The 27,529-nt window shown below is 41.3% G+C and overlaps 1 protein-coding gene across 4 annotated transcripts in view; it reads right to left on the bottom strand.

Annotated features, from left to right (window-relative positions):
• tbl1xr1a (TBL1X/Y related 1a) overlaps positions 1-23,123 on the bottom strand; it is a 62,325-nt gene extending 39,202 nt beyond the window's left edge. For all 4 annotated transcript variants that reach the window (XM_084067619.1, XM_084067617.1, XM_084067618.1 and 1 more), the window contains exon 1: positions 22,808-23,123. The gene's annotated coding sequence lies outside the window, so the exon portion shown is untranslated. The remainder of the gene's footprint in view (positions 1-22,807) is intronic.
• Between the last annotated feature and the right edge of the window lie 4,406 nt (positions 23,124-27,529).

Here is a 27,529-nt window from a genome sequence, read left to right as displayed (position 1 = left end):
TCGGGTACAACGTCCGTCTTAGTGGCGTATATCTGTCTAAAAGAACCCATATTCATGCAAAAAAAAGTAAAGGCTGAATGACCACATCCCTGGACAATCTGATTAGGCTACTCATCAAGCAAATCCAACGGGCTGCACTGCAGTATGCCTGCAGCATACACAAGACTATTTCTCAACAAATTCGGTCCTGTGCATGGCCCTGACCATGTGCTTTTCTTCATGGAAAGCCCCTTTTGTAACTTGACTTACTGCCAGCTGACGGTGTGTTCGTTCGCTGACCACTTCTTAGGAGAAGCAGTGGTGTAAAGTAACTAAGTACATGTACTCAAGTACTGTACTTAAGTACAATTTTGTGGTCTTTTTTACTTTACTGGAGTATTTCCAATTTTCTGTACTTACTTACTTCTACTCCACTACATATCAGAGGCAAATATTGTACTTTTACTCTACACTATAATTATTTGATAACTTTAGTTACTAATTACTTTGCAGATAGGCTATTTGAAAATAGCCTATCTACAAGCTCACAATGCGTCGAAATGCAACACGTTGTGAGCTTGTAGATCGTCTATTTTCAAACATTTTAGTACTAGTATATTTTGATGCCAATACGTTTGTACTTTTACTCAAGTAACATTTTTAACACAGGCCTTTTACTTGTGACAGAGTATTTTTGTAAAAATATCTGAGTACTTCTTCCACCACTGAGGAGAAGTCCTCAGTGGTGATAAAGAAGTAATTTATCCCTTTATTAACCCTCTCACCCTCACTCCCTCCTTGTCACTTCTCTGGTCCACAATCCCCCTCCATCTGACCGTCTCTTCATCCCTGACCTTGTAAGCGAGGGAAACGTCTCCCATTCTGCTCTTGCTCTCTCTCCCATTTTTAATGAAACATTCAAATATTGATTTTGGCACCAATTACTGTGGCAACGAGTGCTTCTAAGCATATAGAACGCACTAGTATTTCAACAGCTACCAAAACAACAGGACTACAAGCTGGGTTGTTCCAACATGGTTTAACTTTTAAAACTGGATTAACTCATGTACTCAGGTATGGAATAGCAATAGTCTAACCCCATCCCTCAAAAAATGCAGTTCGCTGGGCTCATTCAAAACAGCCCTAAAACTCATGTTTCTGGAGGCCAAAAGAGGAGCAGTTTCCCTGTAGACAGACGACCCCCCTCCCTTTTTTTTGTATACATCTTTTATTTTTCATACTTTTTTTTGTACATGGTGGTATTTTTTCTCTGTATTTTTATGTTGATTTTTGAACTGTTTAGTTGCTACTATATATGTCTATGAAATTAATTCAAGGACCCCAACGGAAACAAGTCCGCAAGGACTTTTTTGGTCGGACCTTTTAGACAAAAGTATTATAAATGTAACTGTGTTGTTTTACATTCTTTTGCCTAATAAAAAATTCAATCAATCAATCAATCAATGTAATGTACTAATCCCGTTGCACTCACTTATAAACCTAGTTTACATTTAGTTTACAATTAATCCTGGTTAAATCTAAATCCGAGTTTAATTTCCACTTAAACAGATTAAATTTATGTCATTTTAAACCTTACACTGGATTAGCAGTTATATTCAAACGACCCCCTTGAGAAGGTTTGTGTTAGGTCTAGGTCAGTTCTATTGAGAACGTGGCTGCATATCTTCACTGGATGTGATTAGAGGAAAGAGCTTCTCCCAGGAAAACTACAGCTTAACCCATTCTACCGATTCTAAAAATGTCTTTTAAATCCTAACAGTTTTATGAAAAACCTATGTTTCTATGTCAGTGGTTCTCAATCTTTTTCATGTCAAGGACCCCCAAAATGATATGTATTTGGCCGCGGACCCCCATCTCAAAATAGGAAACTGCTCCATCTCAGCTATATCACGCCTGAAAAAATGAGAGAAACTCTGCCACCACCACTTCTTCAGCTCCTAGTAGCTTTGTGTTTTTATGCTACAGGGAGTTCTTAAATGGTTCATTGGGATCTTTATGGAGTTCACAAGTCCGCAGTCTGCAGAGTTGTCAGCAGAGTGAAGGCAACGGCTCAGTGTCATTTTGATCCAAGCAAGGAGGGCGTTTGGTTTGACAGGAGACCAGGTTTTCCTATAGTAATTGGTGCAATTGACTGTGTCAGGCCCGCTGACAAGGGGAGATAAGAGATACAGGTGTCCTCCCTCCTAAGCCAAGGGGGAACCCATGCAAAGGTCTATGATTGTATGCCATGCATGCACGTGATAAATACATGTGTATTGTCGACACATTTCAACTTGTCATCAGTTATTAATGCGTCCTTTTTTCACGCATCTGAAACTGATTGACCTGATGCTTCTCACTCATGTTCTTCATGCATGAGTAGGGCTGGGCAATTAACAGAGAATATATCCAAACCGAATTTAGAACCAATAACCAACTTTATCTGGCCCATGTAGGTTAATCGATTAATCCAGAAGCAGTTATTCTTTTGGATAAACGTTTTTTATATATATATATATATATATTAATATTTTCTTTTAATAATCAACTAAAACGGTGGGTCTGATTAAGCTCACGTCCAGGTTGTGTGTGTGATGACCAGGCCCAGTGTTGCAGGATGGCTAGGATCGAAACAAGACCGTTCAATCTTTGAAAACAAAGTGAACTTTTTGTACTGCTGGCTCTTTGAAACCAGCAGTACAAAAAGCTCCATAAAAACCCAACTGGATCAAATTGGTACATTTAAACTGAAATAAAGTAAAAGTGAAAGCACTCAGCAAGGTCCATGGCAATTTGTATCTTGTATAAAACTGGAACATTTGGCCAAACGATGGCGCTAGAGGAAAGGGGTGTCACCAACATGGGGTTCATCCTCCGGGGGGAAAGAACTCAGCACATTTAATGGTAATGTGTCAATTAGATTTTGAGATGTCTTATGTCTAAGTGGAAATTGTATGGTTTGTTTCAAATGAAAGGTCATGGGGTCACCAAAATCATGTCCAACCCCTTTATGTAGAGGGACATATCAAAATGATAGGTAGGGGTATCTAAAAGAAGTATTTATGACTGTAGCAACTGTGACCCCCTCAATTTTTAAATCAATTCCGGATCAATTCCGTCTCTGCTATCTGCTACTCTGTGTGCAGTTTCCTGAAAAATGGCTGTAGATATTACCTGCTCCCTTTGGAGAATTACCCACCAATGCTGTCCTGTTCTGCCGAGCCAAAACAGGGTCAAAAGTTTCCTTCTTTCCTTTTTTTGTTCTTAAGTTAAAACATTGCCCCAGCAGACCTTGGCTGACGTAGTTCACACAATGTGACAGGTAGCCTCAATTCAACCAACACAATGTCATGAGGTGCACAATCACAATATTACCTGTTCCCTAAAACAGACAAGATCCTGTCTACTCTGCAGGTACTTTTACACAATGAGGAGGGATAGCATTACTAAAGGCATAAATACACAGAGAAACCCTGAATTCAGTATTCAGATTCATAGTGGCCTTGTAATGCCTTGGTCATGGCTAGCCTAGATCTGAACTGAAATGCAGGAAACAAGTGCCATCATGGTCATTTTTCTCCCTTCATCTTTGACTATTATTCTATCAGGCCAGCTGACGTGTCTTACAGCAGCCTGGAGGAATATCTAAAGGCAACGATATACTGTCCACATTCACACAGGGGAGCTGCCTAGCACAACCAGCCTGCAAGTTCTTCCTACTGACTAGGCAAATCACAGTTGGCCAATGTGAAAAGAAAATGTCACCAGGTCATAATAGCTTTGTCTGGCCCAAATGTCAACCAGGGAGATTCAGGTTAAAGTTTAAGTTTTGGAGTATTTATTTTAAATGAACAACGACAGCTATAGAGTATTGGTACCTGTGCCATGCATAGGTAACCTGACTCCGCTAGGTTCTCCAACAACATCCATTGATCGTAATGAATCAATGGATTCATTCACTACTCGCAAGTGAAGCACAAACTTTAAGTTTGTAACCATTAACCATCTCAGTAAACTACAGGGACTAGGGATGTTAACAATTACTCGACTGTTGGTTAATCAACCGTTAAGAACTTACTCAATTAAATTAATCAATTAAACATTATTGTATAATTGACCAAATAATTGTATTTGCATTATTGATGATACCGTTTGGTATCAAAAAAGAAATCTACCAACAATCGTTTAAATGATCAAGCGTAGATGTGTCTATGTTCCTCTGTTCACGTAGGCTACCACAGGAAGATAAGATGCGACAGATAAGATAAACCTTTATTGATCCCCGGGGGGAAATTAAGGTGTCATGGTAGCAACAGCCACAACGAAAGACAGAACAGGTAATAGTAAGGGCCAATAAAAAACAATAAAGATAAAATAAAATTAGGCTACCTTATGTAAGTGGTAGCAGTAGGTTTATTATGGTAAAAAACAATAAGTTCAAACATGGCTACTGCATACACCGTTTGAACAATAAATTGTGGAGACATGCCTGGCTTTGCAAGACTGGGCTAACAATGTTCAGTGTTGGGCTGGCAAAACACTTTAGCATGCTTGTCTTCAACAAGTAACAGCTAACATTGCCATGTCAGCATTACACCCCTTGTGGTCACTGCCGGCATTGGACCCTACGCATCATTATCATAGTGTATTTTTAGCGGCGCTAGCCGCTCTATACCTTTAGGTATAGAGCGGATATTAGCCCTCTATGCCTGGCTTTTGCGTCAACGTTCTGATTGGTCAGGTGCGCCAACGTTCTGATTGGTCAGGTGCGTCAACGTTCTGATTGGTCAGGTGCGTCAACGTTCTGATTGGTCAGGTGCGCCAAAGTTGTGATTGGTCACTATTCATGACATCACTATGATGTCATGAATATAGAATTCGATGTCTATATAAACGATGACAATGACTTCCTCTTATTATTCATTTGGCTAAAGTCTCCGTCTAGGTAAGTTATTTAAAGTTAATATGACGAATAGAAAGAGAAAGATACAAGAACAGATGAAGGGTGAATGTATAGAAAGTCTGAGTTCGGGACCCAGTCATCCGTTATGACAGAATGGTTTGATAGAGACGATCGAGAATCCAAGAGTCCGTTAAGGTTCTGATTGGTCAGGCCCGTCAAGGTTCTGATTGGTCAGGCCCGTCAAGGTTCTGATTGGTCAGGCCCGTCAAGGTTGTGATTTGTCAGGCAAGGGGACTATTCATGACATCACTATGATGTCAAGGTTTATTTTTTATTTCCTCATGTTTTTTTTTGTATATATTTTTATTTGGCTAAAGTCTCCTTCTAGGTAAGTTATTTAAAGTTAGATCCTCAATTTAACTTTATCTGTCGTCGACGCTCTGATTGGTCAGACCCGTCAACAAAGTGATTGGTCAAGCTTCACATGACACATGGCTATAAACACATTATAAACACATATCGATGACATAATGTATTCAAAGGCGCCGCTACCTTCACACAGGGTGTGATTTTTATGATGTGTGTGACAGCTGAAGAATACTGATTGCGACCGTAGGTCGCATTTACTATAGAAACCTGCTCCAGGTGTCCGTGCGTCCCTCCGTCACGTCACACTTTTGCCCTGCTCATATCTCCGCACCCGTTGCCCCGATCCATGCCAGATTTTGCACACACACTCCTTACCTGCCAAACTACACCCTCCAAGGACCCCCGGAGCTCCAGGGACCCCCAGCTGCCTCGGGGACCCCCAAGTGTAAAAAATGACCACATGTGGACAAATTACCAAATGACCACCCCAACGGGGCTGCTCACGGGGCATTCCCGGGGACCACCCACTCCTGGTGCTCCAGAACGGATGCAAAAGTGGTGGCGCCCCCAGTGGAGGACCCCCTGCCACTGCAGCTCACATAAAATGCCGTAACTCGGGCTAGGAGCGTCCGGGAGAGCCGCGGCCGGTACCTATTCGTCCGCCAAGGCAACGCGGACACCCCACCCCTAATTTCTCACATGGCCCTCTTCTAGCGCCACCTTCAGGCCGCTTTTCACAACACATTTTTGCCCACTACTCCTACAGTTTTGCCCCTAAAAACACGCAAATTGCTACACACTACACAGTATGTGTACACTCATGTCATCAACATGCCTGCCACCACATTTCTTAGACCACCAAACAAAACTATACATTGCCCACACAACTAGGAACCAATCGCCGTTACAGCCCTCTTCTGTATACATGTGACCTACGGTCGCTTATCTCCCGATTAGGGAGTCTTACTGGTATACGTATATCGACTGGCTTTGTGGAAAGGTGCAATATTACCCTAGGATAACCCTATTTATTGATGTTAAACATAACCAATTAGTTCTTTAACCCAGTAAAACCGGGAACTCAAAAATAGCAGATATACAAGTTGTAGATCTGCTGTTTTAGAAAATAAAATAAAATCTTGAAAATGTGTGAAAATCTTTGAATATATTTTTAAATATATATATTTTTTAAATCAAACATTTTTTACTCAAATCTTTGCTTCTGGGGGTCCCTGCCCTGCAACAAAATATTTTCAGATGGGGGTCCGCGGCCAAATACATATCATTTTGTGGGTACTTGACGTGAAAGAGTTTGTGCACCACTAATATTATGGCAACATAAGTGTTAGGATTTAGATGACATTTGTAGAATCGTATCTCAGGTGTTAATGGGTTAAAGCTACATTGTCCAATATTTTTGACAGTCACAACTCACAAGGCCTGAAAATAATGTGTGTTGCATGAAAGTTTCTTCGAACCGGGACGTAAAACTATTAGCCATATTAGGCACCAACTTCGTGCCCCCCTAACGTCATAAACATTACGGGGAAACCAATATAGGCAACGCAATAAACAAATGTTACATTTGGCTACATCTAATAGTCTGCCTTTGACAACACACAGGATTTTGGTGAAAGAGATGCACCTGCGCAAAGCACAGTCAATGGCGTGACGCATGTGACTGACTTGTTTTTGTGACCCGAGAAGGACAGAGTACACATGGCCCAGTTAGTTGCAAGATGGGCTGGACTAGGAAATATCAAATAACCTCTTTCTCTTCCATTTAGCAGGAGTGCATTCTGCACCATGGCGTTCTGCCAACTTGGTGATGGAAGCTTCAGGGCTGGTGGCCAGCAGGTTAACCCATTAAGGACCTGTGGTTCGATTCTACAAATGCCTTCTAAATCTGTAGTTCTCACACTTCTCAGAAGAAAAAAAAATCAGAAATAGCAGATGTACGAGCTCGCAGCCCTGCACGAAGTGACGCGCTGTGAGCTTATCGTATATCTGCTATTTTTGAATAGTCAATGCAAAAATCTAAAATGACACAAATGGGATAACTTTTTCAAGCATAATTTCAATGTCTGGAGCTAGGCCTGTTTGTCTTATAATAATCAGCCATTCATTGTTTTTTCATCAAATAATAAATGTTTAACAATACATATTTATTCATTTTGCACGCAACATGAGGAGAGTTTTGATTTGTTTTGTTTTGAACAAAACAAGAGTTTCTCATGTCAATATTTCTCTTCATCATCCATGAGTGCTTTTAATTTAGTTTCTACTAGACCATACCCGGTCGACGCATCCGTGGGGGGATATGCGCACATGATCTGGCAACCCGGGAGGAAGTTCGTCCCATAGCTGGGCAGGCCCGTAACCATGGCGACATTGTTTGACACAAAAGCGCTAATAAGAAGCTGAGCTTTGATGAAATTGAAAAACGGGCTTCACAGTTACGTTCAGATGGTAATGGTCAATGGCTGTGTGCAAAATCAGAGCAATTGGTCCAGCCACTGAGGAGAACCGGGTATAGCTTCACGTACTCACGTACTCACCTACTCACCACAACAGACAGAGGTTACTAGAATTATAGTAGGATAACACTGGAAGCTTTGCTATCTCCACCAGGCCAAAAGGCAGAGAGATATTATGTTTTCGGCCCTCTGTGTGTGTGTGTGTACGTTCAGATAATTTCTTTCACTGTGGAACTGATCAAAGTACGCCAAATTTTGCATGCACACGGCACACGCCCAATAGGCCAAGGAAGAACCTGCGCCCCAAATTATTCAAAACAGATTTTGTCCAAAACTCACACAAATCAATACAGGTACTCTGTCTGGATCACCATTTATTAGTCAGATACCCCAAATTGGAATCTCACATTGAGGGGCCTGTAAACAGCGAGCTAAATGCAATTTCACTTCCACCCATAGGGAGTGCCACAAATGCTAAAATGTTTGTTGCAGAAACATGATTGTTTTTTTTTTACCAAATTAGGTACAAATGCGACATTGACCGTTAAACAGGTTTTGATACTCTGTACGATTTGCCTGTAATTGCCTTCATGATATATGATGTTTTTAGTTTGTTTGTAATAAATAGGCCATACCCACAAATCTTTGAACACAACATCTAATCATACCCAAATTGGATGTTGAGGGACGCACCCCCAAAAGCGCTTTAGCTTCTGCCCATAGGGGCCACCGCAAACATGAAAAGTTGCACTGTTTGTCGTACCAACTCCATTACCCCGGCACTGCCCGGCAGCTTCCTTGTGTCCTGACAGCTGACACAGCCCTGGGTAGGCAACCCAGCCTGGTGGAGATCTATGCTCTGAGGAGTGCACTTTTCTAGTTCTACGAGCAAGCCAATAAGCATGATAAAATGTTTCACAGCCATTATAGACTATGAGGCAGAAGTGCTTTTATCCATTCCTTTGCGGAGTTTGCGCATTTCAATTTCACAATAATTCAGCCGACAAAGAACTTTGGAAATAGAATTACATTGAATAAAACCATTCCAGATTTTCAACTGTGCTGCTAATCTGACCTAATTTTGATTGTATAGCACGCAGATTGCACACTGCTGTTTAGGCCAACAAAGAAACAATTCCACCGATTTCGACTATGAACATTTCTAAGTTTGATTAAACTATTTTTAGTTTAAAAATGATCTTCATTTCATTTAAACAAAAATAAAGCACTCAAGGATCATTTTTATTCCGTTTCAACAATAGGCCTAAATGGTAAGCAAATACATGACTGACTTTGAGACCTATAGCCTACAAAACAAGGAAAATGCATATTAGCTGAAAAAACAAAACCAAGTAAAGCGCAACAGTTTTGTTGGAAACAAGCATTTCACATGTGGGTTAGCATGTGCATACAAATTTACTAAACGATTTTGTTCAGCTTGAGGGATTTGTATGAAAACGTAATAAACAAGCATAACATAAAGGGGGTTGGTGCGACATCTATCTGGGTGTGCCTCTGCCAGCTAAAGTCCTGAAAATAGCACAAAGGGCACGCCTCGACTGACCTGGTCCAAGTAGGCGAATGGTAGATGGCACACATCACAGACCTCGTTGGCATGAGTTATGTCACTTTTCCATACATAGAACCGGCTCGCCATGCCTCTACTCTACTATACTCAGTTTACTTTAGGTTTTCCACTGCATTGGACCCCCTCATGTAACCGTACTACCTCCTCCTGATCATCATCAAGCAACACTCATGAAAACTGTCCTCTGCCTAAACTAAGCTACACTAACAACACTGGACGAAATCTCCCATCAACAGCCCATCAAAACGCATTTCTGGGAACATTAAAGGCAAGAAATAGGCCATGCAGTTGGCAGTCGCTCAACATTGATTCCTCTCTAGTTAAAATATTTCTTCACTTTCTATGGGTCTAAAAGAGCAAACACAACAAGAGACTGAGAAGAGAACTACATTAATACAAGAACAATTTTCTATCCATTCTGCAAACAGCTAACATAGACAAACATAATGTAGTCTAATCTCACCAATGTTGTTGTTTGTACCGCCTTTCTAAAGCTTGTTGTCAAAATACATCCCAACTCATAGCCCCCCAAGACCTTCTCAAACAACCCTTCGACACAAGCGAACACACATGTACACACACAACTTCTTATTAGGGGTGTGCCGATATATCGTCCCGCGATATATCGCGATACGTTTTCGCGACGATATGTATCGTTTTGGAAAAAAAAAATATTGTTTTGGAAAAAAATTTTTTTTTTTACAATCATAATAATCAGGCATGCAAACGGCCCCGAAGTGAAAAGAGTGACAACATGTTTTTTTTTCGGGTCAGGTGTCATACTATTTGGATTCAAAACGGCTATTGTAGCTGAAAAGCTACAAGTTTGCATGTCTGAATAATGCAAAAACAGAATTATTTGTTTGCATTTTCTTTTTTTCTCCTCCATATATTTTCATAATAAAAAAAGTGCGTATCGTATCGTATCGAAATCGTATCGAAGTTGTGAGCCAAATATCGTATCGTATCGTTTCGTGAAATTAGTGTATCGGCACACCCCTACTTCTTATGCAACCTTTGTGTTCTAAATCATCAATTTATTCTGTAAAATGGCGTTTCTGTGTAAGACACCAAACAATTAAAAGGATTTTCAGACGTGGAGCGACTGACGTGCATAATAATTCATGTTCAATGAGAGGCGAGCGGGCAGATAGGGAGGCGTGGGCAATTTGACAGGCGAAGCCACAAGCCGGTGCACTACCGTTAAACTGTCACGTTGGAGCTCGTTTCACGCGCACACAACAAGAACTGGATTATGGTCAACGTTTTACAACGCGACGCGCCCGACAGTGATTTGACACAGCTGAAGCAGGAGGAGATCTGCTGCCGTTAACTTGTGGAGCGATTGTCTATATATTCCCATCAGAAGTGCAGTGCAACCCCGCCGATACAAGCAAGAACACAGGTGTTGTGTCGCTTCTCGTCTGTAAAGCCCTTTAGTAGCAGGGCAGAAGGTGCTGTATTGCAAATCATACATATAGGCCAACTGGATGCAAATCTACGTCCAGTGTTTCCATAAATAGAATTTATTTGGGCAACCTTCACAAATAGATTCTCCCCTGCTCCCCCCAAAAAAAAATGTTTCTAGTCAATCCGTTTTCCTTTCAAATGCCATGACATCCAGCCGAGTGCGAGTCATTTCGCCGTGGAAGCAGCCTCTCCCTCTTTCCCTCTCAGCATACGTAGTAGGCAGAGCTACATTTGTACGTTTTTATCTGTGCCGGCCACGTAACGTAATCAAGGTTTCCCACACTTCACTTGAAGATTTTTTTCTTTTTTACATTTTTACAATTATACAAAAATATGTTTAAGGCTGTAAATCTTGTATATGTTTCCTAATCTTAGCTTGAATTGGTCTTATCAACTGTGGACTGAATAGAGCGGGACAGCATATGGTGAAAACCTTATCCTGCTGGGGAATGACGACAATCATTTTTAAACTGGTAAGAATGTCCCTCTCACCTTCCAATTCTTGTTCTTTCCACACTCACCCAGTCTGCATTTTAAAAGGACATTATTAGACCTTGATAATCTCTTATGTTATGATTCCCAACGAGAGCCAACGTAATCCAAATCTCACACAACAGGCAGCTTCTTCAGAGGGCCACATAAATGCTGCCACCCTTCCACAAGATGTAAAAGGGAAAAAAATCCCCTCATAGAAAACAGGGAGTTTATAACCCACACGCTTATCACTCAATAACCACCATAATAATCTCGAATCATACATTGCTTGTATCAATAACAACATGTTAAAACCACAAATCCAAAAGGTTTTCCAGATCAAGGTCTTCTTTTAATACAAGCCTAAACGAGGCCATATGGAACAAGCCTAACCAAAGCCTTGGGTCTTCGGATTTAACACTGTATTACAGGCAAACACATGGCTCTCTTTGAAGCAGTGCTGGGCTTTGGCTACGCCTGCACCAGTGTAGTGCAGTGATCCCATGACATTTAGCTGGAGCTAAATGGAGCTTTCACTTTCTTATGAAGCACACAGGCTGAGGTTCAGAGAGACGGTGCCCAGGGCTCCCTGTTTGCTGGCGATATAGGCTACTTAATTTAACCGAGTCAATGGGGGAATTATGACTGAACAAGCCAAATGTACACCGATTTAAGCCAAATATGCAAACCAGATTTTGAAATGTATAGTGTGATCTTTCGATATGGCACCCGACAGAAAAGCCATTTACATGTATTATTTTGAAGCTGTAAAATGTCTGTTTACACGGGCAATGTTTGCAAACAGGAAAAAAAAGTGACCTCTACATTCCACCAAGAAGTGGCAAGGTTGTAAACAATACAAAATACAGCCAACAGGGGAAAAGCCTTTCCTGTTGGCACTTTGCCAACATGGGAAGCTGTGGTTCATATTTCCCAGAGGTATCCCAGCAAGGCATTAAATACAATAAAAAAAATAAAACACATGTGTAAAGATATACTGAAAACTTAAACACATTAAATGAACACATGAAGACAATAATGAACAATGTTAAGTACACCCAATGACATGGGAATGGTGGCAATTTCTTTTGCCGTTCAGCAGGTTTGCAGTAGCTCATATAAATGAGAGATATGACCTGTTAATTGCCTGCGGGCAGTCTATGATGATCTGGATTTCACTTCAGAATGAGAGATCTGCTGAATGAACTTTCACAATATTGTTGAGAAGATTTTGTTCTCTTTCAAATATTTGTGAGAACCAGGTTTACGCAAGTAACCTCATGTTTTCAAGTATTGAGATTTCCAGAACTGGTAACTGCACTGATTTGATTACAACTAATTCAAAACATGTTTATTGTTGTTTGTTTTTAATCTGCCCTTAAAGGGATATTTTCACTTTTTCAAAAAAACTTCAACAATTAGAAACACCCGTCCTTGGTTCTGGTGACTCACCCTGCCCTCCTAATACACGAGGGGGTGTTTTTTCTATAACTTTTTTCATGTATTTTTTATATATTTTTTGGAAAATGAAAAAAATAAAATAAAATAAAAATAAGATAAAATAAACGAAAAAGTAATCGAAAAAACACGGGGGCGGTATGAGTCACCAGAACCAAGGACGGGTGTTTTTGATGAATGTAGTTTGAAGTTATAATGGGTTTGTATAGGAAGGGGGCGTGTGTGATCAAATTAATATCAAATATCTAAATACTGAATCAAACAACTTAAAAACGGTCTGGGGGGCTCACAAAAGCCTGAGTAGACGATAAAATGACCCAAAGTTTTTTTTAAAGTGAAATATCCCTTTAATACAAATAGGGACAGTAACTACACACAAATACAAAAAAATAATACAGGTCCCAGACAATTCCAGCTTCCAACATATTTTCTAATTCGAAAACATTGCACGCAGGGATTTAGCTTTCTTCCTAAAATGAAGTGACATATCTTCAGTTTTGGACACACATACTGTATGCAGCAAAGCAATGCTACACCACAGTAATCCTAAACCACCAGCTGATGCTCAGATGGCCCATGCTGCTCTTGTGTCCTGATTTATAAGCACTGTGTCATCAGCAAATTTCAGGATATGCCACTGTTCTCAGTATGACTCTCGCAGTCACTGGTGGAGTAAATGTAACGGAGGGGGCAGGACAGATCCCCTGAGGTCAGTCTGTGATAAGGTGACTCTCCACCAAACAGACTACAACAGACCACAACAGACTGCAACAGACTGGTAGTCCGTTGGCAAAAGTTGGCATTTAGTTCAGCACAAGCAGTCGGCCGATGAGCAGATTGTTGTGCTAATGCCTTCACTGGCCTGCAAGATCTTGCCAGTGTTGCCAGGTCTGCTTATTATAAGCAGACCTCGCTTGTAAATATTCATAGTTGCAGGTTGCTTTTGTTTGGGCTTGTTTCTGAAGTGAAGTTGCTTATTTGGGCTTGCTTTCAAGATTCTTTTTGAAAATAGCTGATTAATAGGGCTCAAGTGGTGAAACAGGTTGCTTCTTTTGGGCTTGTTTTCATAGACCTGGTCGCTTCTTTCACTGATGGAATCTGGCAACACCGGAGCTTTTTCACTTGCACCAAAACATAGCCTTTTTAGCACTAGTCTAGTCGGGACCGACTGAGCAAGTTCGGTTTCTCATTGAGGGGTCGATAGAGGTCCCGACCCGACAGAACAACGCTATCCGACAACAATTTTATCGGCAGCAGACGCTTTCCAACGCCTCCCAACGCCGAGTCGGCCCGAAATCGGTGCGGTGGAGAGCTGCCTATAGAGAAACACCAGGCATTAACACATGTAATCTCACATCTGAGAAACACATGTAGGGGGTGGGGGGGTCAGCAAGCCAGCCAATTACAAAATTAAATTCATCTAAGCCAAAATGAGGCACGCCACTTATTGGGTGTTTTTGCACTAAGGATTTGAAACAAGTGTTTGCACAGAAAACTGACCAGGATGCTGGGGTCTAGTGCATTGGTTCTCAAAGTGGGGTCCGAGGACCCCCAGGGGTACTTGAGGGGGTTCCAGGGGGTCCCCAGCTAAATGATGGACAGGGACCAAATGGACCCTTATGGGTCTGTAACTCTGAGAGTGTACACTCTCAGAGTTAAATTAACATTTTACAATATTAATTGGGGTCCCAGAGACATACATGCCATTAAATGGGGGTCCGTAGCCCTAATGCATGTCAAACTGGGGGTGCTTGAAATTAAAATGGTTGAAATCACTGGGGGTCCCTGGCTTATCTTTTCAAATGGGGGTCCACGGTCTAATAAGTGTCTATGTGGGGGTCCTTGGCACGAAAAAGTTTGAGAACCACTGGTCTAGTGGACCTTCAACCATTTTAAACACTTAAACCCTCTACACTTCATAAACTCTGGACTAAGTCGTCTCTGTACTTTCACCGCTTTTTCTGTCTACTCTGTCAACGATCTGTAATTTTTTGGCTAATGTTCCTCCCAGAACATGGATGCTGGGGTTCAAAAATATCTAGACCCCAAAACAAAACATGGAACACAGTTGAAAACTGTGACAAATTGCCGCTCAAGGCCACGAGACAGACGTACTGCAAATCACTAGTACAAACACAACGCCCCAGCAGCACAACCAACCTGCCGCGAGCAGCACAGCGACAGGGAGAGACTACAGGCCTGTAAACTTCAAAGCCTTAGTGGCTGGAGTAGGGGGAGGGGCGCTGAGCACAGGAGCATTCTTTAGAATGTTGAACTTGACCCCTGGGGTAGCCCCACACACCACATGACGGCTGTCAACTCTCTCTGTGTGTGCGTGTGTGTGTGTGTGTGTGTGTGTGTGTGTGTGTGTGTGTGTGTGTGTGTGTGTGTGTGTGTGTGTGTGTGTGTGTGTGTGTGCAAGCACACACACACACACCCTTATTTTGGTGTTAAATCATCTGGCTCTTTTAGAAAGAATGTGTACCCTTTCTAATGAATAAAATCATTCAAATATCAATCAAGCGTGTTTGTATTTGAATATCTAAATTGTTTGTACGGATACAAAGACACATGCCAGATGCTGGCACCGAGTACAAACAGAAATCAACACAGCCCACCAACATGGTTGGTGCCACTTCGACAGCCGACTTCTGCCACCCTCCACAACGCCCTTGAGGCAATTTCATTTTCCCAGTCTCCTGGTGGTCAGAAATGTAGCTAGCTGGTGACAAGTATGAAACAATGAGTGATTGCAGAAAACGGTTATGGCTTTCAGCAGACTTACGCCTCGTTTCCATTGAACTGTGTGTAGTACGCAATGTTCCCTCTACTGTAAACGCGAGGAAATGCTTTCATTATACGGATGAATCTAAATGACCATTTTTTATTATAATATAAAGTGAAATTGAGAACCTGAAATAAAACATGTTATTAACACAGCCAAGCAACTGAATCGACTGAAATAGCATCTTCTGCTTGTTTCCTAGTACACAAAGCAATACAATCTCTCTGTAAAAAAAGCTTGAGGCAAATTCTGTACGGGAAAAAAAACGTTTCACGTACATGGGAGATCACAGAGGTTCCCATAGAACATAAAGCGGAATGGAAACGAGGCGTCAATAGTGAGGCTGCATGTTTTAATAGCTCTCCGGTGTTTCTAGCTTCTCTTTTTTGCGACTTCTAACTTTCTCCAAGGCTTAGCTTCTTGATGATTGGCCTTCTCCAGAACCTTCAACGCCAGCCAGCTAGCTGAGAAGCTCTCAAGCGATGAAGGCGGACCATGACCTGGATTACAGACTACCTCGCCAGGCCCAGCAGACCACACCACAGTACACCGGACTGGAGGACAGCCTGTCAGATGTGCTGGTAAGCAACCACGGCACTCCCCAAGGAACCATGCTTTCCTGTTCACCGTCTACACCTCTGACTTCCACTTCAACTCGAGCGACACCTACAGAAGTTCCCCAAAGACTCCTCCATTGTCAGCCCCATCATGAGTGCTTTTCACACACGCACTGTAAACATGGAGGTTTTCTGTACGTATGATCGCAAATGTCCGACTCAGACCCTGACATTCAACAGACTTCACGCTGCCATTCCCTCTACAATGAGCTAGCGAAGATGAGTAGCATGTTCAGCCACACTCATCCCCCGGGCTCCCACGGCACACCACAAAGCGCCTTGGCCAGTCATTTGTGCCAGTAGCCATCAGGCTCCACAACCAAGCCTGACTTGCACATGAGAACTTCAAGATCTGCATTGTCTGTTACCAACTGTTGTTGATTACTAGTACTGAATTGTGCATGGAGCACTTGCACATAGACTACTAGGATGTTGCCAAACTTGAACAGAAGGCTGTTCTTATATATATTCATTATCATATTCACTGTTGATAGACCATACACATATCCATTCTCATTCATTGTTGATAGTCAGAGTCTGTACATAGATACGGGTAACACATTGAGGGAAAATCTAAACATAGAGTGCCCTATTTTGCACCCAGCGCAAATCAACAAAGAAACACAGCGAAGGCCCAAAGTATAGTTGGGTCACCACAAGCCACCAGAACAGCTTCAATTCACCATACATACGTACATCTAGACCTCTAATGGAGGGATGTAAACACCATTCAAACACAAGACCCACCCTCATTTGGTATTTTGATGGTGGTGGGCAGGACTGTCTAACAAAAATATCCCATGGGTGTACAGCTGAGTTGAAATCCGGTGACTGTGAAAGACGATGGGATCACTGAATGATTTATAATCATCATTCAGTGACCCTGTGTGCCCTGGACGAGACCCGGATAAAAGGTGAGCACTCAGAATAACTGCAGTCTACACTCAAGACACAAGTTAGAGTTTCTTCAGGACACTACTTTGCTCTCGCTGCACTCTCTATTTATGTGACTATTTACCTTGTTGTTTATTGACTAGAGATCATGCTTACTTATTCTGATTTCGCCCGAGTGAGTCGCTCTGGATGAGAGAGCATCTGCTTTTATGCCTAAATTGTAGACAGAAAATAAATTCTACTCCCCTATATAACGGGCATGTGTGCCAATGAACTGTCTCACGAATGACAGGGCCACATATTAGAAAGTTCATGTTACTTGTGTCTCTGTGTGGAGGGCAGATAGGACCATACAGTATGGACTGGAGATCGAGGTCCCCAACAACAGAGACAGAGACAGAGAGAGAGAGAGAGAGAGAGAGAGAGAGAGAGAGAGAGAGAGAGAGAGTGGGAGGGTTCGAGGGATATAGGGGGAGGAGGTAGGGGTATAGAGAGAGGGGAGAGTATAAGGAGGGAGAGACAGAGGGAGGTTGTGTTTGACGTCAGACCAGAGGGAAGGGGGGGAGGGAGAGAGCCTATTTCACCAACACGATTATTAATGCTGGGAACCATTACCTGAACACGCTTATCGGCGCCAAGGGGCCAGCTTCTGAGTTGTAAATTGAGGCTGTATTCACCTGTTTCCTAGGCTGTGTGTTTTCCACTTCCTGTCGATTTCATTGGATATCAATTGGTCATCTGACCAGTTTCATTGGATTTCATTGGATCAAATCGACAGGAGGTGGAAAACACACAGCCTAGGAAACAGGTGAATAGGAAGTGACAGTTCATATAAATTGCCCGCAGTTTCTCTGTTTCACCCCTGCTGGTGTGAGAAAGAAATACTCTCCATTCAAACGGATGGGTTTTTGCCGAACTTTATACTTGATTTTATTACCTTAATAAACATCGTCATAAATACTATATGCTTCCAGTGGCTAGTTTAAAATTGATGATAAAGTACTAGGGTATGCTGTAGGAGGGGCTACCTTGTGATGATTTGATTGACAAGCTACACAGCCAATAGCATTAATTCCCCACCCCCGCTCTGGTCCAAACCAATAGCATTCATTTCCGTTTTCTGGACATAGAAAGATGGCGGATTTGAAATTGCTGAAAAATAGGCTTCATTCACGGTCTGTAGAATCTATGGGCGTGACTGTGTCCATCCTTTTTACTGTCTATGATCGGTTCGCACTATCCCAGACAACAACAGGCAAGCCGATCATGCGGATCATGAAGCGCGTTTTCTGTTTGTCCTATATACTGTAATGTTAAAGCCGTGGCATATGAATTATATATAATTTTTCATTCATATACGGTGTCTTTATTGATATTTATTGAGAGACTACATTATGTTTGCTCGTTTACAGATCCAGTGTCGATATCTAGGGCATCCAGCAGCTCAGTAGTTTATTTTAATTCTTACTTTTCTTGGATTGGTTCTTGACTCTCTTAACCTGTATCTCTTGTTTCATTCTCACTTCTGTTCCTGCTATGACACCTGAATTTCCCTCAAGGAATTAGGAAATCAATAAGGTTTTATCTTATCTTTACTGTAAAGTAAAGTGTGCCAAAGGTGGCCGTTATCAGTCATAGACAGAGACATTGGGAAATGGGATATAGTGACAGGTAAAAGGTTAACCATGCATCCAAAATACTCTGCACTCGTCTGGGGTGAGTCAGAGGGAGGGGGGTGAGGGCGAGGAGGGGGGGGGGGGGGGTGAGGGAGGGGGGGGGTTGGCATAGTGCTGACATGGTAACAAGGCACACGCTGCATAAAGTTTACACATATTCGACTGAAATTAAATGTGTAGAGAGAGTACACACGGATGTTGGAATGTGTTCAAAACACGGGGCTCATTTTATGTATCCATAATAATACAAAACTATTATTAATGAATAAACCTAACGTAGTTTTCATCGTCAGACACGGCCCGTGCACCGAAGCAGAAATGAGCTGTACTTCAGACAGTTGGAACACCATCTGCATTTCACTCCACGTCTCTCTCCTCTGATCCCTCCCTCCCCCTCCCTTCCCCCCACACATCCAATCCCACAACGCTGACGAGCACCGCTTACATAACTGTACTACTCTACTACACTTCTCTCTCTCGCTGTCCCTCTCACTGATTTGGTGTGTCTGACTGATCAACGTGCGCAGTGTGTAGATAACGTGAATCGCCTTCCAACTACTGCATAACTAACCACATAGCCCAGTTTGTGTTCAGAGGTTAACGTCAAGCGTTACTCTGGACATGAGATATCTGAGACGACCGTATGAAGAAGACAGGAATGGAGTGTAAAAATAACGCAGTGTTCAGTAAAAAAATAAGCTAATCTCATATCCTTGCTGCTTCTTAGAATAAACTAAATGCATCTATATCTTTATATTCCAATTACAAATATCACAATGATGATCTTGTATCAGAAATACAGATTAAACTTTTCAGAGTGTAGTTTCCAAGTATAGTTTTGGGATCAGTAGTAATATGGTAGCAAGCAACCAAACTAAAAACCACACATCGTAATCTAACTTTACTGTATACATTCTTCCTAAAGCTAACCATCTACTGGGCTGCTGATTATCACTAACTGAACTATGAAATTCAGAGAAAATGCAAACATCAGTTTACTCAAAATGGCCAGTGAATCATATAGTTATTGGTTATCTAACTCCACTCAAGGATTGCTGTATATTATTCTGTTGTAACATTGGTAGCAAAAACTGCACTGGTAGGGAGACAGATACAGAGAGAGCGGGAGAGAGAGAGAGTGTGTGTGTGTGTGTGTGTGTGTGTGTGTGTGTGTGTGTGTGTGTGTGTGTGTGTGTGTGTGTGTGTGTGTGTGTGTGTGTGTGTGTGTGTGTGTGTGTGTGTGTGTGTGTGTGTGTGTGAGAAACGTAAATTCAAAATTGCATGACTCACAAATCCTGTTTGGCTTTCTAAATGAAGGTGTTGTAGAAGAGGTCATATAAGACCAAATATTTCAATTATTCATAGTTTTAATTTCACAAACAGAAATATCTCCACATATCTCCATAGCATCAACATTCAGGGTCTACTCAGTACTGACATGACTGGGATGACTTTTATTTACGATGGAAAACAAGGTCCTTGAGGTTTTTGGTCCCTTCTCCTCCACTGTTTACAAACACCACAACTTCCTGACGCTTCAAAATGCTTCTGTTTAGCTTGGGGATGGGACAATATGAAAATGTCATGTCACCATTATTGTGGCCAAAATAATTGCGATTAACGATATTATCGCGATAATCAGAAAATGCTTAAAACTCTTAAAATGCAATTTTTGTTAACCCCCCCGCATCCATATTCTGAGGGGACCAATTCAGGTCCAGCGTATGACAGACTGCGATATCTCTGCGATATGATTATCGTGAGCGTATTTTCCCCCCGTGCTAAACGATAATAACGTTTATCGTCCCTTCTCCAGTTTAGCTTTCAAATATCAGTTAACAAAAATATAATTGCTTATTTGGGATTGCTAAAAATATACCTAGACATGGAGGTTTGTGAAAAGATTGGACCATTGAAGATATGATCTGCTAAATGACCGTAATGTAATGATCTTAAAAAAATGTCAATAGCTGAAAGTCTTAATGAAAGTTATCCAGTGAACCTACTCAATATTACAACACAAATTGGCTAGTGTTCAAGCTTGATGATGCCTGTAGGCATACAAGCCATTGTTTAACTTTAGCAGACCCGTTAAATACTAGGTTAATAACCAATAATACCACAATAATTATTAGGTTAATATCCAAGTAATTAGTGAGATAAACAAACCTAACATAACAGCAACCTAATTTCTGAAGACACAGCGGAAGAACAGAAGCTAAAGAACCAATCTGTCCTGTGCTTTGTGCATTACTTTTAATCTTAGGTTTGCTCTCCTATATGGAACTGATACGGATATACAGTATGAGAAGTACAAAGCCAAGCATTCTCCAACAACAATCACTGAGAGAATCTATAATAACCTTACATGATATAGTATTTCAGGCTCAACTTGAAAACATGTCAATTATTTTCTGTGAAGCACACACTGAGTTGCACTTGTGCTGTATGCAATGTGCTATAGCCTATAAATAAAGTGTGATTTAACCATCATTAAAACTACATGTTTCCATGTAGGCCAACTTTTGTAATAAGACTTTAACAGGAACAACACAAGGTGGGAAATAAAGGGAGAAATTGAAAACCAAGGTAACAGGAGGTATCTACTACAAATAGAAGTTGTTGAGTTTTACTTTAACTAATTTAAACCAATAATGGAAAAGAAAAAGAAAAAAGAAGACATGGTACATCCAGAACACAACCAATAGAGCATCTGCCATGGTGAAACCATGGATTTTCATATCTTCCAACTTGCTTTCACATAGTTAACCAAATAAGGCTTATCTTTGACTGGTACATTATGTCAATGAGTTGAGCTTCACAAGGTTGGCAAGTGTGTGTGTGTGTGTGTGTGTGTGTGTGTGTGTGTGTGTGTGTGTGTGTGTGTGTGTGTGTGTGTGTGTGTGTGTGTGTGAGAGAGAGCCCCTCCCCCAGCTGCATGGCACACTGGTAAGCTTTGATTCAGGTTGTGGCATAATGTGAAAAAAACAAAAACAACAACAACAAAAACAGCATAATATTCAACGTAACTTTACAAATACCCCCGTTTAATAGGTATGTTATGTTGGTTTACACTGCATCTATAAGAAGCTATATGCTGTAAAAAATATATATATATGTTAACAGTTACCAAAAATAAGTTTAATGGGTAGAACTACTGTATAGAATTATATTCACTGATGTATATAGTCAGCAAAGACCCGTGTAAAACATGAAAAAGTACCCATAGCACAACATACTTGACAACCAGTGGTGGAAAGTACATTTACTGAAGTACTGTACTCAAGTACAATTTTGAGGTATTTATACTTTACTGGAGTATTTCCAATTCTCAGTACTTTTACTTCTACTCCACTACATCTCAGAGGCAAATACTGTATGTTTTACTCCACTACAATTATTTGAAAACTTTAGGTACTAGTTAATTTGTAGATTATGATTATTATTACAAAACATACATTCACCACATTCAGCCCTATACACTTCGGCCATTTGAAAATAGCTCAAGCTCGAGCTTGTAGATCTGCTATTTTACAAAGATTTGTATACATTCTATGCATTTGAAAACTTGTGAAATGGGATATTCTGCATGAGTACTTTCTACTTTCAGTACTTTAAGTACATTTTGACACCAACACTTTTGTACTTTTACTCAAGTAAATTTGGAATTCCAGACTTGTATAGCATTGTAGTATTTCTACATTACAGCATTCATACTTTTACTTAAGTAAAAAAAATGTGAGTACTTGTTCCACCACTGTTGACAACAACTATGAGAAGTTGTAGGAGTGTGGAGACACACACACACACACACACACACACACACACACACACACACACACACACACACACATACACAAACACACCACGCCACACATACACACTGCCCCGCGCGCGCGCACACACCCACGCACGCGCCCATGCCTAGTGCGCGCACTCACTCACGCGCTGCCTGACGCTGCCCATCCCCCACTCCCGAAGAAAACATCAAAATAAACGCACTAAACGTCGCAATAAATCACCCCAGACCGTCAACATGTGATGATATTGAATTAATACACACGGGGGCATGATTTATAATCGATATTATCCGGTAAAAACATAAGAAACAGCTTACCGGAGGTTCCAAATCACACAAGGGGTGCCTTCTCTTCTGTGCTCCTAATATGGAATCTCCTCCTCCACACCGCTGTTTTCTAAACTGTAAATTTAGCCTCTAAAACGCGTTATAACGTCCGTCCGACCTGGCAACCGGGTCCTTAAACTCCCCAATGACGGATGTGTGTTGAAAACGCGGGCGTAAGAGTTGATAAATCCCCTCAAAAACGAGCTGAAAGAGCAAGTTGGGGGGGTTTAGATTGTGGGGTTGCTCTGCTATAGTGGAGAAAGAGCCAAACGGTTCAGAAAGGAGCCAACGGCTTCAGACTGAAACACAGTGGAGCTGACCCGGCAGGCGAAAATGAGGCAGGCCTGGGCTATTCTGCTCTGCAGCTCTGCTCTCACACAGCCGAAGGAAAGACACTCTGGTCACATAAACATCAAAATGGGTGTCGCAGTATGAAAAAAGTATTGGGCCAGGGTCGCTTGTTGTACTTAACTCAACAATTAATGTTAGAATAATTAAGTTATAACATTGCTCAGTTACCAAATAAGACCATGTTTCATTATTAAGATTGTATCCATATCACATTAACCACTTAAACCCTTATTGTATATGCTTAAAACCTATATGGGTAACAGTGGAGTCCCTCAGGGCTCAATACTAGTATGTTATAGTGGGGAAAGCCTTAATTATGCTGGAAATAACCGATCGACAAGCAAGCTCACAACGCTTGTCGATCTGCTATTTTCAGCGAAAGCTTTTCCCACAATACCGATGCTGGGGTTTAAGTGGTTATATTGCTCAGTTACTAAATAAGACCATGTTTAATTATTAAGATAGTATATCCATATTACATTAAGCTTTATGTTCATACCCTAGCATCAAAATGGGTGTCGCAGTATGAAAAAAGTATTGGGCCAGGGTTGGTTGTACTTGTAACGTCTAATAATTCAACAATTAATGTTAGAATCATTAAGTTAGAATATTACTCAGTAACTAAATAAGACCATGTTTAATTATTAAGATGGTATATCCGTATTACATTAAGCTTTATGCCCTATAGCTTCACGCCTTTGCAATCTCTGTTGTTTTTCATTGAAGCAAGTCCATCTCTTGTGAAACATGCATAGGCTAATTGTCAGTGACAGTAGCAGACTGTTTTTGTTAGTGATGGTGGTGGTGGGGCAGTGGAGGTATTTCACGGGAGGCTAAATTTGACAATACTGTATTAGACAGGAGCAGAGGTTGAAAGAAAATGTACTCAAAAGCATATAGCCTACCTATAACATACACAATACACCTTCAACAAACAAAAGCACTGGAAATATTTTATATTTGCACATCCTTTAACTAGATGCACATTTATGTAGGCTGCATGCATGCGCATACAAAGTGGCACCAAACAGGGATGAAAATTATGTATTTTTGTTTAATAAATGTACGTTGCCATGGGACCTAGAATCCATAATAATAATAATAATGGATTTTATTTATAATGCACTTTACATTTGTGTAAATCTCAAATTATTCAAGGCAACTCCCTGGTGTGCACATGCCATACAAACACACACACACACACACACACACACACACACGCACACACACACACACACACACACACACACACACACACACACACACACACACACACACACACACACACACACACACACACACACTTTTGAGGGAAACACTAGACACAAACATTTTTTAGAGACCATGTGGTAGGCTAATGACTTTAAAACTGAAGGCACGTGGATGTACAGCTTTGTCAGCCTGTACATCCACAGGGCATATAGGAGGTGTGTCGTGCCCTGGTTTAGCAAAACAAAAAACTTAGCAGTGGCGGTTGGGAGTAATTTTAGAACAGCACTCATTTGAATACCATATTCCACATTCTTGTTTGTGTTTAGGGAGGAAATGTGATTATATCGCAGCGGTAGCAATTTTCTTGCTTTGGTGGCCCACCACTGCTGAAACAGCAATCTCTAGAGTGAACTCCAGTGTGGCAGAGAGAAGAGAGACCAAACTGTGGGCTGAGCACTTAAAAGGCCGCCCAGATCACTGCCACGGTAATGGGGACCAGCGCACACTTCCTCACGGCACACTCAGCCATGGTGGGAATACAGATATAGCAGGGTTTCCTTTGTATTCATTCAGCCATGATGTGCCACGGCAGCAAGATCACTACAGCTTAATTTATACTCCATCACACGACGGTGTACAAATTAGGCTTACCACTGAGCTGCTGCCAGAGAGAAAGTGAAATAGCACGATAATTCAAACAAACAAGTTCAATTGAATTGTTTAGAACTGTTACTAATACATTTTATGTTATTGACATGTTGCTATGATGAGGTATACTATACATAGAAAAGCATGCCATGAAGCAGAAGCAACGGATGTGGAACCAAAACTAAAATAACCCTCCAAAGGCCACTGTTGCATAAAATGACAGAGTAAACATTGGATATAGTAACATACAACATTCACCAGGGCTATTTGGACACAATGTACAGTAAAGCATTTTTTTCTTTTTTATCCTGATAAGATCCTTGGTAAATATAGATTAAAATCACTCAGGCATTCGTTGTCGCCCATGATTGTTGGGCACTAATTTGTTCATCACATAGCCATAGCTTTATCTATTCACAACAACCATGACCAAAATAGCATTTGATCGACACTTCGTTTTTTATGAACATTACTTTTGGCAAGGAATTACCAGCAAATTAAATGTTCCGCTGGGATTCCCTGAGAGTGTGGGGAGGGAGTAGACTGAAAACATGGCCAGCCTAGCCATTATATTCTGTGGAGGTTGCCGTTTTATAGGTTAGTGTTTTATTTCCTTTGGGTGTCCTCTTGTCAGCTGTGAATTTCACCAAATCATCCACAGCAATCAGGGTGCTGTTTGATGTTGATGTCTGATGTCATGCACCAAAAATAGCAGATCTACAAGCTCACAACATAAATGGCTATTTACAGTGTGCGACAACCGCACGCAACTAAGAATAACTCGGGCTTTGCATGTCGACTTCCTTCTGCAGCGACGGTGCTCATGGTTCGAATTCAACACGCAGAGGTAGGCTACTAGCTTGCGTTGATTAGTCAGCAGAAATATTATCCCCAGGGAAGATAATGGCAGTTCACCAATCAGTGCACACTTATCACCCTCTCTGTCCATTTATCACCCGCCTCCCACAATCAATCAATAAAGGCTGGGTATGTGATAATAATCAATATACTGTATGAACCAAAATACTGAGTAACACCCACACACAATTGAGAACTACATTGTAAACTTGGTTCTACATTGTCACCTCAATCTTTTCTATAACCAATATCAATATATTTAAAATGTCTTTAATTGAAAACTAAGTATGTTAAGTGGGCTTGAGATTGATTCTAGACTTCCTAGTGTAGAATTCAGGTCTCCAATGGGTGGATTTTCCATCGATCAAATCCCGCTGATCTCTTTACAAATCAAAATCCTGTGTAAACTGAGTTAAACCATGAGCGATTCATGTTGAAAGTTCACAGATATGCCTGCAGCGCAGAAAGCCAAATTCCTTTCCCATAGTCAATAAGAGAGCGTTGGCAGCCATGCCATGCCCCGACCTCATATCACCCAGCCCGAGGCCCATGAACCACAATGCTCCCCAGACCTGGCTCAAATCTGAGCAGCAGAAGTAGTGTCTGAACAACAGTAATACCCCCAGCTCCCCCCACCCCCCTGCTCACTAGGAGAGACCCCTGGCCTAGACACACCTCCAATGGTCACTTCTTTGGGCCGTTGCATATTCACAAAGCCTGCCATTGATTTACCAGCCTACTCATCCCCTGTCATGCCCCCCCCCCCCTGCCTCTTTGACCTCAGTGTGTTGACCCCGTGCCCCACCAACACCAACCACCCCAAATTGCACACAGCCCCCTCCCCATGTCCACTTCCAGTGGTAGAAAAAGTACTCAAAAGTTTTACTTAAGTAAAAGTATCAATACTGCAATGTAGAAGTACACTGTTACAAGTAAAAGTCCCGAATTCAAAATGTACTTAAGTAAAAGTACAAAAGTATTGGTATCAAAATGTACATAAAGTATCAAAAAGTATTAAAATGTTTGAAAATAGCAAATCTACAAGCTCACAACGCGTCGCAATGCGACGCGTTGTGAGCTTGTGGATCGGCTATTTTCAAATAGCCTAGGTATAAAATAGGGTTAAAGTGGTTAATGTATATTTTATAACGTAACAATTTATATCTGCAAAGTGCAAAGTAACTAGTAGCTAAAGTTTTCAAATAATTGTAGTGCTGTAAAAGTACAATATTTGCCTCTGAGATGTAGTGGAGTAGAAGTAAAAGTATAGGGAAATACTCCACTAAAGTAAAAGTACCTCGAAATTGTACTTAGAGTACTTGAGTAAATGTACTTAGTTACTTTACACCACTGTCCACTTCCATCCCCTCCTAGCTCTCTCACATCTTCTCCACCCCAGTCCTTCTTTTCACAACACACCACTACGAACGTTGAAACCACGTGACTCACTGAAATAGCCAAATATTCACAAAGGCTGTTTGTACACTGTCCTCGTTATATTATACCTCTATGACTGTCCTGCATTATATTGCCCTGTGTGCTTGTAGTGCTGCCGTGCCGTTACTATGCGTGACATGAAAAGACATGAGTAGATCTTATCGCTTTACTCGCAGGCCTGGCTGACGCATTTGGCTATTTCCGTCG

The sequence above is a fragment of the Gymnoscopelus microlampas genome (genome assembly GCF_963454915.1).
Source record: "Gymnoscopelus microlampas genome assembly, chromosome: 9".
Classification (NCBI taxonomy): Eukaryota; Metazoa; Chordata; class Actinopteri; order Myctophiformes; family Myctophidae; genus Gymnoscopelus; species Gymnoscopelus microlampas.
Note: the sequence above shows the minus strand (reverse complement) of the source record. Positions and strands in the feature narration are given on the sequence as shown.